The sequence below is a fragment of the Oryzias melastigma genome, linkage group LG18, assembly GCF_002922805.2.
Source record: "Oryzias melastigma strain HK-1 linkage group LG18, ASM292280v2, whole genome shotgun sequence".
NCBI classification, from domain to species: domain Eukaryota; kingdom Metazoa; phylum Chordata; class Actinopteri; order Beloniformes; family Adrianichthyidae; genus Oryzias; species Oryzias melastigma.
In genome coordinates this window covers 9,945,773-9,961,352 of record NC_050529.1, presented here as the reverse complement: position 1 = coordinate 9,961,352, position 15,580 = coordinate 9,945,773, and the positions used below count along the sequence as shown (strand labels likewise).

At 37.5% G+C, this 15,580-nt stretch overlaps 1 protein-coding gene across 43 annotated transcripts in view; it reads right to left on the bottom strand.

Annotated features, from left to right (window-relative positions):
* LOC112155773 (protein tyrosine phosphatase receptor type D) overlaps window positions 1-15,580 on the bottom strand; it is a 454,394-nt gene that overhangs the window by 311,259 nt on the left and 127,555 nt on the right. The window lies entirely within an intron of this gene.

Sequence of the window (15,580 nt, the reverse complement as noted above, 5' to 3'; positions counted from 1 at the left end):
TCAAGCTGCTGGGAGACTTTCGCACCACGTCGGTCGCTCAAATCACGCCGTGGAACTACAATTTGTCTCAGAGTGCCCATGTACCATTGATTAACATTAAAGTTGTCCGCCTCTGCCACATGAATTGCGTTCGGTGTGAAAACGTCTCAATAATCACTGAGGATTGTTGTTATGGGATGGCTCTTTCTCCCATATGCTTCTCCAGTATTGTTCAGTCTCCAGCGTTGGTGGATCTGATAGTTCAGTGAAGAACATCCAGGTTATCCTCATGGCACAAAGATCCGCCATCCAATGCCTATATTGATGCTTTGTAATGGTCTGCCCTGTAACCACCACTTTTATCTAGATTCTGGGGGTTATTCATCCATAGTCCAAGTTCAACTCAAGGAGGCAAGACGAAATCAGCCCAGAGGCTACCCACCAAAGATTATAGACACATTTTTCTTTAGCACGGGAGCATTTTAACTCACATTCCTAATATCTCCCATAATTGAAATCACCATTTTATTTGAACAATTTTATCAGGAAATTTGAGTTTTTTTTTGTTTTTGTGGATTATGTGTTGCTTTTATACCCCATCTAATTTAAACTGCCAACACCTTAAGCAAAAACACAGTTTTACTACCAAAACTTGAGAGTTTCACCAACACTAAATGTCAATAAAAGCAAAGGTTGAAACTATGTCTATTGGTGTGTCAGGGGGAGATTTTCCTTTATTCTTAAGTGGAATGGACTTTTTGTAATTGTGCACATCACCAAACCTGAGTAAGATAGACAGATAATCTCTACCTGTCTGTCAGGCCGTGCACTCCCTTAGAAGTGCCTCCTTATTTCTAAGTGCAATTTAAATGAGAGATAAATGAATGGAGGCAAATGGATGTAATGAAACCTTCAATGATGTTGCTAATCCATTTAGCATCATAAATATATTCGCATTTAATGACATAGACCTTTTTCACTTAAATATTAATAAAAGCATAATTTGCCATTATGCTCTCCTTCCTTTGGATGATCCTGGATTAGATACAGTGCATTTATTTGAGTATTTATGCTAACAAGGTTATGTGTGTTGCATCATTCATTGTAGAAAATGGCTGACGTGCCCAGAATGTGAATCCCTATTTACTGTGCGTAGACAAAAAGAGCACACTGCAGAAAATCCAAGAGAAATTATCCTAATGTTGTGAGAACTGGGATATATTATTGAAACGTAAAATTTGAGGTTGAAATGTGTACATTGTGTACTGTCTATGTAAAGGTAAATACATTTCTTCGGTAATTTTGAAGTAGTGACTTCAAGTCTTTCATATAAGTTTTATTATTTATTGTTTTATTGCAGTGATGAAATACACTAACTGGCAAAAACATCCATGGCCATAATTTAGAATTGAATTTATTGCCTAAAGTTGATGAGACGCTGTCATCATTTTAATTTTCAGGCCATAAACTAGGTTTTACCATGTGTTTCTTTTTACTGCCCTTTAAATATGTATCACTAATTTATAGTAACTTCTGATGCAGCATTAAAGATGTTACCGGAGAAATCTACCTGAAAGACCCATACCAATAAAAAATGTGTTTTGGGTGTTTTTAACGTGTTCTTGTAGCATTTTTCTTACAAATTGTTGTGAATTAGAAGCAGGCAAAAAAATGTGGTGTGAAAAAGAGTGCATTTTTGATATAGAAAATACGCTGGTTGAGCCACAAGCTCTCTGCTCTGAGTTTTCGAGATTGGGATTGCTCTGCGCCAACAGGGCACCACAATTCTAGCAATTTCTAATGAACTATTGCAAAACTATTAATTTTTTTTTTCCTTTTTTTTACATTTTGGCTAAAAACTGCATTAACACAATTAAAAGATCACTGAAAATTATTTAACATCAGATCACAAAGCGGAGTGGGCCTCTATTCTTACAGGAATGACAGCCACCAAAGCAAAAAGTCATAAGAAATGTTGACATTTTTTTACATGGATTATGCATATCTAATCTACTTTTACACAAAATTTGAGTTTCTGCTGAACTCCTTAAGACATTATACAGCTTTGACAATTTGGTTGTGTAGCAGCACATTGGAAAGGTCAAACACCTCGCAAGTATTCATTGTTTTGCACCAAAAACCAGAGGAAACTGGGCGCCACGCATAAATTTGGGAAGCATTTCAGTACACTACTGCATTCAGGGAGCTATACATCTTTCTTTGGGCTTTGTTTGGAACATTATCACTTTATCTAAACCATAAGCTCATCACATGACCAAAAAGTAAAGTTTTGTTTTTCTCCACGGCAACCAGTGGGTTGAACCTAAGGGTGAAAATACTGCATGTCGTATTCAATTTGGAAAGGGCCACTTAAGGACAGATCCTCTGCTGTGCGTACACACCAAAACTCTCACTGTGGCCGGTCACAATGGACTAATTAAAACAATTTTCTACTTTGGTGTCAGTCAGAGAAGAGAGAGGTTTGCAGTGGGGAACGGTGGAGCAGCTTTCTGTGTACAAAAAGCTCTGCAGGATAAACAGCCTGAATCCTTGACATCTCCCAGCGTTGCTGCCATTGACCATCACGAGGCGTTCTTTACAGCACAGTTACAGGCAATTAAAGAAAGTGGGAAAACGAGGAACGCAGCAGGACCCTTCAAGTTCTTCTTGCTCAATATACATTCATATTTCTTGGAACATGTTCAGCGATTTTATTTCAATAGGGAGGAGGAAAAAATCAAAGCTATGACAGGAAATTATTTTCATTGGGCCAATAAATCTGCCTGTTTTAATTAAATCGACGAAAAGTCACAGTATTTTAAAGAACAAATACCTGCAAGAATTAAAGTGAAGCCTGCAGTTACAGGCTGTTGCACTTGACCTGCTGAGATTAATCAATGGAATACAATAGACTAAATTCTACTAAATTGACTAAAAATGGTCAGGAAATGAGAAATATTACAAAAATATATATTTTTTAAGATTAAATTCTAATAAACTACTGTCTTTCTGCAAAAACAATGCCCTAAAAAATGAAAAAAGGTTTCTTAACTGTTAGCTAAAAAGGGCATAGTCATAATTAAATGAACAATAGGAACGCTTTTAAAATACATGAAAAGATGATTAAAGTGGATCTTATGGGTGTTTTATCTAAAATCAAAAAGCTGTAAATTAGAATAAAAGAAAAAAATACACACACGTAATGTTATAAAACAACAAAAAAGGAAAAACAGTAAAAAGAAAAACCACATCAGCCATTCTTCACACTTAAACATAAGTAAACAAGATTTTCCGATGACAATGCATCTTGGTATGAAAGAGGCAAAGACCTTTAAAACTTTTCTTTGAGAATGTCACATCTATTAAGTGGGCAGAAAATAGCGCAAAGGAGGAAAAAAATACATTAAAGAGATTTTTTTAAGTGCTATACAAACAAACTGTAGTTTTGTTCAATGTAAAACTGAATAAATCCATACCTTAGAGAAGATAGCTGCAAAAAAAGAGACAAAAATTGTGATTTTTTTTTTTCTCCCCCACCCAAGATTCCATCATCCATCAGTTGGCATAGTCACCGGTAAAACTTTATTGAAGGAGTATGGAAACCAAGCCGAGCTTGGTAAATGTCACACAATATGGGAAAGAAAAAAAAGAGCACTGCAGCAATAGAAAGATGATTCAGATATACAAAAAGAACAAACTAATCATATCGGAATATTTAAATGGATCTAATTATTTATTTAAAATGCTTCGTCTTTTATTTTAAGATTTTCATATTATCCAGGTGTTGAATTCAAAGTCAACCTGTAATTTTTACTTTTTAGAGACAATAATCAAAGGAATAAGAGAGATGAAATGTAGTCTGGTACTCACATTAAAGCAAGAAATGACAAAGTACTTACAACCTGCCAGCAAAAAATGTCCTCAAAAACATTTACTTTGACTTATCTGGACTCACATGAAAATATTATACTGAAAATATTTCATGGGTAGAAAATAGAGAACAAGAATTTTTTTTTTTCAATCTTCCAAAAAGATTCTCACCGTTTAATCTATAATAGGAGAAAATTCAAGAATAATCACATCCTGGGCAACCAATGGGGTCAAATTTGGCCACTATTTTTATTTTTTTCAATTTTATTTTGGCCACTAATACTATTAACCAAATCGAAAAAAAATAAATTAATTAAAGATTTCACTACTCGTCACACTTCTAAGTGTGGGAAATTTGTTTTTCGCATTGACTCGTCCCCCGGGGGAGGGGTGAGCTGCAGACACAGCTGCGCTTGGGAACCATTTGGTGGTTTGACCTCGAATCCGAAGCTTCAAACAGGGTCCCCATTTTTAAGAGTCTCTCTATGGATTTAAACTCATGACCTTCCAGTGTAAGGGCGGACACTCTACCACAAGCCCACTTGTCAAATAAATTAAGTAATAAAAATTAATAAGTAAAATTGCTCTTCAGTCCTAAGACTTGAGTTCAATTTCAAAATCATTGTTTAATCCCAGGTCACTATTTTTAAAAAGGGTGAATGCATACTTATGTTAAATTATATCTGAACCACAACTGAAATCTACTTCATAACATTTTGGTCCCTTAAAAAAAAGCAAAAACAAAAAAAAAAAAAAACCATAGTCCAAAATTATTTTTCGCCACTTTTGTCTCTTCTGTCTGCTTAGATATCCACTGAACTTGTCTCATGATAACTAGCCTGTACCGCGGCAGTGCCAGATCAACAGATGGGACGGCCAACCAGTGACCTCTGACACATGACCTTCTGATAAGCAAATCCGTGGAGTGTTTCCAGTGGTCTTCATCATTCTCAAATGTTCAGCCAAAATGCAGGATGCTCTAAATGACTTGGGCCAGATAGGGTCTCAGAAGAGACCTTTGGCTGCTATTTCAAAACTTTTATGGGTCGCTTTTAACCAATATTGCCATTATCTGTCTTGATAATCATTTTTTATATGTTAAAAAAACAGAATATCACAAACATTCTTTCAACAAGATATGCTAAAAATATCATCACACTTCCTGTTTGACAGCATTAGTTCATTTAATGAACAACCTGTAAAATGTCATTTTGAAAAGAATACTAATCAATGCTGCTCATTAGAGGGAGGATACCAAAAAAATAAAAGTGGGGAGACAGCATGCTGTGCCAGATCACAAGTTGAAACCTAACACAAAAGAGGTGTCAGGGCTAAAAGAAGGTCGAAATGGAAAAGTGCTGGAAGTGATTATTGCACAATATTAATTTCCTCTTGAACAATTATGATTGCAGCGAGGGCTAATGTACTCGAAGTGTAGAGATAGCTCTGACCTTCAGGCTGTGTTACAAGTTCAGGCAACTGGTACAATTAAGAGCCTTTTATTTCTGCCACAGAAACAGCACAGAGCTGATGGACATCCAAAGCATGTAGATGGATTTGAAAAGAAACTTTTGATCATAAGCAGCACTGCTGTTACGGTCATCCTGTTATCTGGTTCAATAGTATTTGGTCTGGTGGTGGTTTCACTTTACGTAAAGGTACATTCATGCGACGCACATGAAAAACGCGGGTTTTCGAGCGTGCGTTTAACATATGGTGTTCACAGTTGACAAGTAGGGAGGGGCTTCTTCTTCTTTTGCTAATGTTTACTAGCGCATATCCAAACCCCATACAGTTGGAAGAGGCTTGGTGTAAAAAGTCAAAGCGGTCTAAATCTCGTGAATCTCGCTCCAGACTTTTTCTTTCACATCTCTATTACAATATAAGAAATACTAATTCATCCTCCATTCACAATTTTCAAATGGTTGGCACGTCGTGGAATTAAAAGCGACTCTATCCACACATCACTATCAAATCCAAGTCCCTGATTGATTAAAGTTTGACCTGTTTTAATTTTCAATTAGCACTTAATGTGACATGTTTTATATGCAGAGCCCAAAAAACGTTTGTGAACATGAGAGTTTTGGACGCAGAAACCCAAACTTTCCCTTAGAATTGGTCACTTGAACACACTCAAATAAACACAAAAGGCTCCAATCCATTTTAAACAAACAACACCAATACTTGGCTGAAACTCCATGAACCTAATCATGCGTTTGACATCCGAGGTTAAAACTGCATTCAAATGGTTTAAATGACAGTCAAATCTTCAATGACTTCCTGGTGTGTTTCAACAACTGTAAGGCTTGATCACCACACCTATTTTTTCCTTTGTATGAAGGCATACGCATGTACTGGAATTTATACTCCCTTTTAATTTCTCCAAATCCATAAAACCCTTCTTAAAGCCTTTAGTCACAACCATCCATTTGGGGTTGACCCGTACTGGTGCTGCCTGTTTTTGGGTTGTCTGGGTCGTAGACAGATTCAGGGACATCTTGTGAAGTATTAGTAAGGATAATTTAAGTTTTGACGTAGGGTTGAAGATGTCATATGGTGCCCTTACTCGAACAGTCAAACTGGAAGAACAGAGCAAGCAAAGGATGAGCAAATGACGTACATGAACCGCACACTAACCGCGTCGTAGAAGCGTTAGCTATGACCTATCACCTGCAAAAATCTGCATGAACATGTTTACTCTATGGGCTCACCAAGTGGATTCGCCATGTACAGGTTTTCCCCTTTACTATCGTCAGACACCTAGTATGTATCTGTAAGCTTCATTATGAGGAAGACACTACTTGCCATAAACACCTATACCTTCGACGATTACGTATAACTAAACGCAATCACAAATCAGCAAAAAGAAAGTATAAGAAGTTAGATGATGGCGCATAGAGTTGAGTCTAAATCCCTTCATCATAACTAATAAATAAGTAAATAAATCATTGCAGGGCTTTGAAAATACAGATCAAAGAGGAAGTAGAGGATCTAAAACTGGGTGCCCAATAACCACCAACACTATGAAGTGAACATCTAATGCTTGGCTTCAGCCCCTCACAAAGAACAGGAAAAAAGAAGAGTGATGGCACCTTAATGTTCCTTCACCATATGCTGTTAGTTACTGGTATACACAGCTCCCTCCAACAACTGGAAAAAAAAACAAAAAACTGAAGCATTTGGTTCTAAGCTGGCTGTTGTTGATGAAGTCACAGATAAACCATCTGCTCCTATAAAAGCAGTTTGCTTCACTTGAACAGTGAAAGCGAACACATACCTGTGTTAGATAAAAGCACCTCAATGGGCATCGTGTGTTCGGCATGGGGAATCACACATGCGACTTTCTGCAATGACGAAGAGTGACTTCAGAAATATAGAGGACATCGTAAATTACAAAGGAAGGGTAACACACTAAGATAATGCAATGCAAACAAGAGTCTGGGAGGTAATGTAAAAGTGAACACTTGGTGGCTGTCATTTGGTTGATTTAGCACAGACTGCCATCAGTCACAAGTCTTATTAAGTGCTTGTCCAGATGTGGCTTAGAGGAAAACCCACCAAAAACAAGTCGTAAATATTATTCTCAATGTTTATACATGAAGATGCGGTTTTTACAAAGTATTTGTTGGATGTGAAGTACATTACGGGTTAATATTCCCTCAAAACCTTCAACTAAACTAAAAGGCTTTGCGTTCAGATTTCACTAGGAATGGTGGCATTATTTATGAATGCTTGATGTCTAAAGATGATGATATCCAAACGCGTTGGTTGCTATTTCACTCTTACTGTACAAAAAAAAACTGCATATGTGGCCTGAAACAGCACCTGTCATATTTTCTTACCAATGTGGTTGCTTGCGAATAGCCATAATTGCCGGCAAAATTTTACACTGGGAAACCAAAAATATGTTTTTAAAAAAAGTTTTAAAAATACACAAAACAAAATGTTCTTTTTTTTGTATTAAGTTAAATAAATCTGCCAATGAAACTAGAATATTATTCTTGATAAGATTTCTTAAAATAACTTATGCCTTTTTGAGACAAAAAACGTTTTGAAACTAGCAATGAAAACCTAACGGGGGCGATTGTTTTTGTGATATTGGGCTATATAAATTAAATTGAAATGAATTGAGTTAAAAACATGCATTTACATTGATCTGTTAGTTGAAAATGTGTCTTAAAGTGAGTGGGTAATTCTCAAAAAAAGAGTTTCAAATCTTTAAAGTAGATACATTAGTACACATCTTGTCCTATTGTAGTGATGGTCACAGATACATTGGGCCTCCTGACAGACCCCCCCTTGTGTTGTAAAACGCATTCAAAAAAATAAATAACGCCACATTTTCTCATAACTGATCTCTCAGCCTCCTCATTCATGACTATGCTACACTGCTTTAAGCACTAAAGTCAAACTATTCTTATTTCTGGAACAAATTACTCTTAAAGAAAGACTAGAACTACACATTTTGAGATTAATTTATATTAAAAATTACTTGAAGGTATCCCAAGTCAAATAACACTTTCTAGCTTCCCTGAATAACAAAATGTTGTTTCTTGAAACACTGTTCAATAAGCGTTCAAAATAAAAATTCAGCATAAAAATATTATTTAATTTGTTGCTTAGAGTTATTACTTAAAAAAAGATGTTTTCAAAATGAAATGACTCTATATGGTCAGGATTTATGTTCATAAAACAAGTTACGTCTCACTGAAAACTTACTGGTAGCTTAATGTTGTCTTCAATCAAATGTAAAAAAAATATTTAAATCTTAAATAGACATAATACTTTTTAATGCTTATGCAGTGTAAAAAAATGATCCTTGAATAATTATGTTTTGCATATTTAAAAAAAGAAACAAGGCAACACACACACGAGATTTTTTTTTATGTGTTGCATTAAAAAAATTTTTAACAAATGTTGGGTTGCATAATTTTTATAATGAATGTAGCTCCACATTTGTCAGAGCTATGATAGCAAAACCCAGATGGAGACTTGAAAAGGTTTTATATTATCCATGAATAGCATTCTTTGTCTGAAAAATGTTAAAAAACTAAAACCATTTCAGAAGAATCCACAACGGGGTATTACAAAGCTAACGGTTCTTTGGATGCTGTCCAGGCTGGCCTTTATCTTTTTTTTTTTGAACCAAGCACAGTTCTACTTTGGACTTCAATAGCATAATGGTATTTGCTTAACTAAGCAGCCAGCAATCACTCTTCTCTCTGCCAGAGTCATATCACTGATCAAGTGTGGCTCGGTTCCTCTCTGAACGGAGGCTGCCAGACGTAATGCAATCATAACGGGTGCACAGCTTGTCTAAGAGAAGCAAGCTCCTATTTCACTGATGATGATACTGGAATGAACTCTTTGTGCTCCTTCTTTCTCACACTTCCTCGATTGTACCAGGCCTGAAACTCCCTGAGCATAATAAGCCAATTGTGATTCCTTGCTTATAACTTTGTGTTGAAAGCTAGATCAAGGCAAGAAAAGTCAGGGGTGGGGGTCATGTTCCAAGAAAACTGGAAAATCGCCATGGTGCTCAAATATAAAGATACCAAAAACAGCCCAAAAACTTTTAATCTATGACAGTATAAAATAATATATGCACCGGAAAGGCCATTAGGACGTATTTAATGTTGATAACACACAAAAAAAATATTTTTCAGACTAAAAGTCGGTGTATGTTACAGCAGCCAAAAAAATTATGACAATAGTAACATTACAAAATCATACATCTTACACTTTTGGGAGAAACAAGAATGGACCTTTTGTCTTGAAAGGCAAATCATGTAACACAATACATAACAATAATAGACTCACTACTGTAACTCCTTAATGCTTATTTAGCTTCATAAACATAGGAAGAATCTGGTAAAATCCTTTCTGGAACCAGCCTGTGTTTTACCCGGGTTGGGGACCTACACAGGTACACCCAGACTTGAGCTCCCTTGTGGCTACAAAGGTAGGGAAACTTTTTGATTCATGGGCAACAAAGGGTTCAAGGTTAAAGTACGAGCAGATTCAGGGAGTGGTTTGCTAATCCACATTATTAAGGAAAGAAAGAAGACGGAATCTGAATGAAAGCATGTCTAAATTTGGATTGAAATTGAAGTTTTTATTTCAAAACTTTTGTTCTCCTTATAACGCCAATTGGACCAATGGGTTGATGGGGTTCAGGGGAAAAAGCAAATAAGAGCCTTGTTGCCACTAAGTGGTCCACTTTGGTCCAGTAAGGAGTGGGACAGTCCAGTTAATTCTGGTTAGCGTTTCCACTCAGTTAATCCTCGCTCCCACAGAGCGGTTTGTTTTCACAGCGTATCGAGTCATTGTAGTACAACAACTAGAAAAGCAACAGCAATGGAGGTCATCCAGCAGATGCTGTTTTTTATCGCTTTACTTCTGGTATAGCATGTATAACAGGAACTTAAAATGTTGTTTGAAAGAAGATTGTGGCTAAGGAGAATACAGCCATAAAGAGGGAAATAGAAATGTTAGCTTAAATAACCGCTATATTGTTGCTTTCAAATGTTGTCATCACTTTCTGCTAACCAACCATTCTATTTTTCTATGAACCTACAGCAGATGGGGGCCCTAAAGAGGAATGGTCCAGTACTGTTTGATGGGTCCATTTTAAAATGTAAATTCTGAAAAGGTTTCAGAGAAATGCTGCATTCATGCGGTGTGGGAATGTCTGGAAAAATTACCGTCTAGCACAAAAACACACACAAAATACAGAAAAAAGAAACAAATTTCCAACACCACATTAATCCAGAATAACTTTCTGCACTCAAACAAAGGTCAAAGTATTTGTTTTGCACTATACATAGAGACACCCCAGAATTACAGGGAAAAATGCAACATTAATAAGGATTAGCAATATAAATTATTACTTTGGATGGCCAGAATAAATAGTTTATTGGTCTGCATATGACCGCTGGTTCCAGAGTTTGTCCACCCTTGTGTTAACAAGTCAACTAACCTTATATCTCTTAAAATCACTAAATCAGTTTATTTTTTATTCCTTGTGTTGCTTCGGAACAATTGGCCAGACATAAGACGACTTCTACAGGGTGGTTGTCAGTAGCAACCACTGATAAACACACCTACAGTGGCGACTCAAGTTGCACCTGACCTTAAGTTGTGCCCCTGGTCAAACTATGCAAAAAACATAGCAACTTACACTCCAAAAGAACTACCGTAATCCTTGCTTACCATCCATGAATAGCACAATACTACAACCAGTAACAGCAAACAAAATGTCTAGAAATAGGACAAACTTTTGAGTGATATGAGTAAACTCATGAACATTTAACTATCCATTATCGAGATATTATTTAAGGCTTTTACTATAAAAGCATGCTTTTATATAACAAAGATGGTTGACCTTAAAAAAGGTAAATGCATCAAGTGAGTATAATACTTCACAAATCTAACAGCTTTTAGTCTCAACAAAGAGCACTCCTCCATCCGACACACTGTAGTGTTAGTGAACCTGTGCTGCTCTCCCACAGATGCCTGGTGTGATGTTTGACAGATTTCTTTCTCTCCAGCTATGCTCACAGTAAATGTCCATCTGGCAGCTCCCATGGGTACTTATTATTCTCTGCTAGCCAGGGGTTTTCTGTTTCTGAGCAGTCAGCCGACGCCAGCCTCAAAGAGTGGAGAGCCCGACCAAAACTGCTCCCAGATAGAGAGCAGAGTTTTTAACTAGACAATAAAGACGCGGTCCCCGATGCACTCCGGAAATTAAAGACGGAGGAAAAATTTGGCAGAATTGTTGAGTGGGAGAGACAAATGTGTTTCTTTGTCAAATGCAGCTGATGCACATTGGAGTTAGGGTGATTGATTTTCCTCCCACTAGCAGATGCTTATAGCCATGGGTACCACTGCCTGCTGACCTGGTCTGATGCCCTGCTATGGTGGAGTCACTCATGCAGTTGACCTCTACCAGACTCCTTTAGCCTGCTGAGTAACTCTTAAAACACTTAGACAAAACAGTTGACGCCACACTTGACTGGGTAAAACATTTTACGGTATTTCCTCCAACTCTGATGCTCCTGGTGCTCCAATTTAAAGGAGTAAAGGTAGTTAAAGATCTAACATCTACCACAGCTTAAACAAATATAGAAAAAAATTAGGAACTTGACCAGTGTCAAAGTGGAGCAAATTTCACCAGAATCTTTTTCTTTCACACCTCTAATCCAATATATGAAAGACTTTGCATCATATAATTCTGGCCGGGCACAAACCACAATTTAATAATTTCTCCTTCATGATCAATTTTCAAACGATTTGCACTTCCTTGTTTTGAATAGGACGCTAACCATACGTCACTACCAATTCCGAGTCTGTGATTGGTCAAAGTTCAACTGGTTTTAACTTTCAACGCAGGTTCAATGGCCGCTAGTTTTAAATGCAAAGCCCAAAAATGTGTGTAGAAATGTATGAACGCTAGAATCCTGAACACATTAGCCCAAAACGCATATATACAAGCCTCGACATTATTTTTACATTGGAAGTGGCTGCTTGATGCTACTTGTTGCTGAGCCCTGTGTGAACGTAGCATCATCCTGTCTAGTAGACACCTAAAGTTTAAAAGATTGAGCTGGGTTTTGCTCCATCACCATATCAGTGTGTAAATCAACTCAAAGTAACCTTAGTAGAGTGTTTGTAGTCCGTTTCTCTATAAAAGGTGTTGATCTAATTATGAGTAATGGCATTGCTGAATAAATATCTAGCCTGTTCCAGAAGTGATAGACAAACCTGAAGAAAGTGCTAAGGATTTGTCAAGGTGTTATTCCTCTATGTTTTCCAGTAGCACTCAGAAATGATGCAAAGCAGAGGAGATAGACATGGCTAAGCGGGTGATGGCATTAACACTGTCTAGTGGGGAGGATGCCACTGAGTCTGAGACCCTCAGTGACTCTATGGAGCTGGAAAAGCCTCTCTATAAACTCCCTGGGACACGAGATGCACTTACTGGTCCTCAGAAGATGGATTCTTCACTAACCAAGGGTTTTTCTATTAAGGCAAGTTCAGAAAATGAGGATAAACTGACATCTCTTTCCTGTAGGAAGGAGTTCTTGTGAGTTATTGTAGCTAGTGTGTTATGGAGAATATGCATATTGTTTCTTTTCGTGACTGGAGTTGTATTCATTAAAAGGTATAGAACAAAAACATCAACAATATGAACATCAATGGTTCAGACACTTAGGAATCAATAAAATGTCCAAGACGTTTCTACATTTTTTCCTTGGTTTAAATCTGATGCTGGCAAAGACTTGATAGAAGATGTACCACTGGTTGTGTTTGTCATTCGTGAAGCTCAGCAGTACTCTGTGGTTTAGTACAGCTGAGCTTGTTTTTGGATATTTAGTGTGGCCTTTTGGAAGTATTGAAGGTACAGTTGTCAACTTAGCATAAAGCTGTGTCCCTACTGTCTACCACAAACAGAAAACTCCTTTTAGGGTTTAAAATGTATCTGCATTCATCACACCTTGTGTCTTCCCCTAGTACAGAGTTATGGCTTTTGGAATAAAGATGCATCAAAACTATTTTGGAAGATGTTCCAAACTTTAACGTGTACTTAAATTATGTGGTCATCTATTCTTTCAATTGACCTGTCCATTTTGGTGAGGCTACTGTGCTTAGCTTCAATAATGCAGCATGAAAAAGATGAGTCCATCCAGTAGACATTAATATTGCAACTGTATTGCCTCCCTGTGTCTGCTACTGGGTGTGAACTCTAGATTTCTTGGTATGACTCGCTACTTCTGACATATTCTGCAAGAGTTTTCCAAAGGTCTCAACCCTCCTCACAAGTTTGTAGGACTGTCAACGTGCTTTTAACCCTTCAACTGCCTGCTCAACCAAACGGTGGGAAACATTTAGAAAACATGTTTTCAAAAATATTGATTGTGTGTTATACTCCCCGAGGTATGGAGTCCCTAAAGGGAAATCGAAGGAAAAAAAATGAAGTAAAAAAAAGGTTTTTCCTAAAATTGAGGGAAAAAAAGAATTCTGTTTATTAACAGATGTGCACCAGATACTAACTAGTGCGCATCAATTAGTAACAAGAAAATATCTTTAATTTAATTAAAAAAAAAAAAAACTGTTTGTACTTTTCTTTTTTTTAACTACTTTATTTTTTAGAAAAACAAGTTCTAGTTAGTAACCAGAACTTTTTTTTTTAACTTTTTTTTTTTTTTTACTGAGCCCCTAAGTATTTTAAGAAAAAAATAAGTTTTTTATTTCAATTAATTATTTATTTTTTTACCTTGATGTCCTTTCAGGGGCTCCGTACCAAGGCAGCAGAAAAAAACAACTTTTTTTGTGTGTTTTTATTTTGGGTAGTTACAGAGTTAAGTGTGCTAAAGCTCCATTGTAAAGTTTTCTCATTCTTATTGCTTCAGATTTGCCTTTTAAAATACAAGTGCATGCGGGCGATGTGGGTGTTGGAGCTGTCCAATAAAGAGAATAAGATGTCCTTGTCCTGTGACGCAACTGGCTCTCCAAAACTTCAAGGAGTATGTGGGATCAACATCACAGCTTTTGAAGTCTACACAGACCTCAACACAATATTGTTTCTGCTACATAAGCATGACAGCGACAGGAGACTTACAAGGTGAGCTTTTATAGCTCAATATGGTGGCTGAAGCACTACCTAGAATAGGGATAGGCAACTCCAGGCCTCAAGGGCTGCATGATTTCCAGATATCCAAGACTCAGGACTGATTACCTGGTTCAGGTGTGTCCAGCCAATTAGAACATGCCAGAGCAGGGGATGTCGGAAAACATGTAGGAATGTGCCCCTTGAGGCCCGGAGTTGCCTATCCGTGACCTAGAGGGTAATCTTAAGGACAATGGCAGCAAACTAATGTTTGCTTATGTCATTGGGGGGTTCTAGTGTGGTTGTAAACGTCAAATTTGTTTTAGCATTTCTTAAGCTATGTTCATACTGAACGCAAGTCATGCATCAAATTTGCTGCTGCTAAAAATGTGTTCTTAAACCTTATGCTACCGCCACGTATGAGAGGAGTTACTGTATTGATGCATTGGGTGGTACACACAGACGATACAGAGAGATCAGGTTTATTATTTTCAAGAGCCCTACAAAATCATCGGTAAGCATGCCTCCATGTCTGGGTTCATGAGATCATTCAGACTCTCCCTGTACGGTGAGGTTCACCATCTAGTGTAGGAGCTGTGTCTGAATGACGACCGCTTTCAGCGGTACTTCCGTCTTTCTGTGACCAAGTGTAATAACTTGCTGTCCCTCATTATTTTGAGAATGGGTTGAAGTTGATTTCTTGAGTGGTTGATGCGACACAAAGTTTGACAAAGTACAGATATTTGAACTTCAGCTGTTTGAAAGGAACTGCTGAAGGAACCACGCCACGTCTGAAGTCCAAAACACACCGCAGGTCCTCTGATCACGTCTGCACATGGACTTAACCTTGAGACTGGACACCCCTGCCACACAATCAATGTTTGGTGTAAACATAACTTTAGAAGGGAATAACCAGATGGAGGGCTGCACGGTGGCGCAAGTGGTTAGCGCTCTCGCCTCACAGCGAGAAGGCCCCGGTTCGAATCCAGGCTGGGACCTTTCTGTGTGGAGTTTGCATGTTCTCCCCGTGCATGCGTGGGTTTTCACCGGGGACTCCGGCTTCCTCCCACCCTCCAAAAACATGCTTCATAGGTTAATTGGTGACTCTAAATTGTCCCTAGG